Genomic DNA, 2,338 nt, shown 5'->3' on the forward strand with positions numbered 1-2,338 from the left:
ATTTTCCTGTTTTATCAATTACCGAAAAGAATGCTAATGTCTCTAATATGACTGTGAGTTTGTCACTTTATTCCTTTACTTGGTCAACATTGCCTTATATATTGGGAAGACATCTTATTTGGTGTATATAAGTATATAATTGGTATTTTTAATTTTATGCAATCTATTTTTTTCTTTAGTAAAATATTCCTGACCATAAAATTTCATTCTGTCTTATATTCACATGCCCACTCTTTCTTATGGATAGTGCTTACCTAACACTGATTTCCATTTAATTATTTAAAACCTATTTATAACTTCATATTTTTTTTAATAACAAAAACCACCCAGACAGTATTCTCTCCCTCTTAATCTCTAAAGAGAATTAAGAATAATCATCAATGGCAAAAGGCAGTTGCAGTAATGCAACACCTAGAGCCAGCTTCACACTCAGCAGAGAACACTAAACTCCTCCTCGTGGTTTCTGGTACTCTACATGATCAGAGAAACTTCCCTAGTAACATACTATAGAACATGGGAGGATTAGATGAATTTTAGATAGAGAAGAGGGGAGGGAGGGAAAGGGAGGGGGCAGGGGGTTAGTAAGGATGATGGAATATGATTGACATCATTATCCAAAGTACATGTATGAAGACAAAAAATGGGTGTAAACCTACTTTATATAGAGAGATATGAAAAATTGTGGTATATATGTGTAATAAGAATTGTAATGCAAAAAAAGTACATGTATAAAGACAAGAAAAAAATAATAAAAAGAAAGGATCTCTAAAGTATAGTCTTTATAACTTCATATTTAAAGTCCATCTCTTTCTGTCAAAATATTTTGTCTTGTTTTTTGACCCAGTCTGAAAATATATGCATTTGAATGGAATATCAGTTCATTTATTTTTAATATTATTATTTAAATGATTGTATTAAAGTATATTATTTTGTCCTTTTTTTCTCTAAATAATAGTTTTCATATTATTACTACTTTTCTGCCTTATTTTGGGTTAATAAAATTGTGTTATTAATAAATTTTATTTCTTGCATTATCTTTTTTCTACTTTTTTATTTATATATGACAGCAGAATGCATTACAATTCTTATTACACATATACAACATAATTTTTCATATCTCTGGTTCTATACAAAGTATACTCACACCAATTCATGTCTTCATACATGTACTTTGGATAATAGTGATCATCACATTCTACCATCATTTCTAATCCCATGCCCCCTCCCATCCCCTCCCAACCTTCTGCCCTATCTAGAGTTGGTCTATCCCTCCCATGCTCCCTCACCCTATCCTACTATGAATCAACCTGCTTATATCAGAGAAAACATTTTCATTTGGTTTTTTGGGATTGGCTAACTTCATTTAGCATTATCTTCTCTAACTCCATCCATTTATCTGCAAATGCCATGATTTTTATTCTCTTTTATTGCTAATTAATATTCCATTGAGTATATATACCATATTTTTTATCCATTTGCATTATCTTTTAAGCTATATATTTTTAAATTATTTTAAATGTTTGATGATTACCATTTTTATCTTAACATATCAGAGTTGATTTGAGATTAGCAATGTACTATATCACAAAATATAGGGATTTATAACAGTATAATTTCATTTACCCCATTATGAAACTATTCATTCCAGTATGATGATTTTTCTTTAGCACTTTTGAAATGTGAATCTGCTAAATTTTTTTCTTAGCACTTGATTTCTTACAATGTGTTTTCATTTCACCTTTATTTTGGATTAAATTTGGACTGGACATTGATTTCTGTGTTGACTTTTTTTCTTTCAACTTTGTGACCATGCTTTACCACTGCCATCTGACTTCAATTTTTTTTCTGATTGGAAGTCATATATGGCTCCATCAGTGCTATAGCATGTGTTTTTTCTATGGCTGCATTCAATATTTTCTTCTTACAGTTGGTTTTGAATAGTTTGTCTGCAGTGTAACTTGATGTGACTTTCTTTGTATTGGTCTCATTTGGGCTTTTTTACCTCCCTAAATCTATGAGTTAATGTTTGTCACCATAATTGGAAAAAATTTCATTATTTACTCAATTTTTAATGATTATTCTACATTCTCAAGTTCTGAAGTTTCAGTTACCAAGTGATATTGTTCCACTACTCCTGATGTTGTTTCATTTTTGATGGATTTTTGTAATATTTGGATTTAAAAACTTCCATTGACATATCATAAACTTCATTAACCATACACAATACAAACTCCATGAGATTTTAGTTTTATCCATTGAATATTTTCTTTTTAACTTTTATGCCTCTGAGTCCCAACATTTGGTTTTTTTAAATTTAGTTTTCCTTTGCTGTTTACAT

At 29.8% G+C, this 2,338-nt stretch overlaps 1 pseudogene; it reads right to left on the reverse strand.

The window, feature by feature from the left end:
• Positions 1-321: 321 nt before the first annotated feature.
• On the reverse strand, positions 322-507 carry LOC125619850 (annotated as a pseudogene).
• Positions 508-2,338: the final 1,831 nt, after the last annotated feature.

Source organism: Marmota marmota, unplaced genomic scaffold (genome assembly GCF_001458135.2).
Source record: "Marmota marmota marmota unplaced genomic scaffold, marMar, whole genome shotgun sequence".
Classification (NCBI taxonomy): domain Eukaryota; kingdom Metazoa; phylum Chordata; class Mammalia; order Rodentia; family Sciuridae; genus Marmota; species Marmota marmota.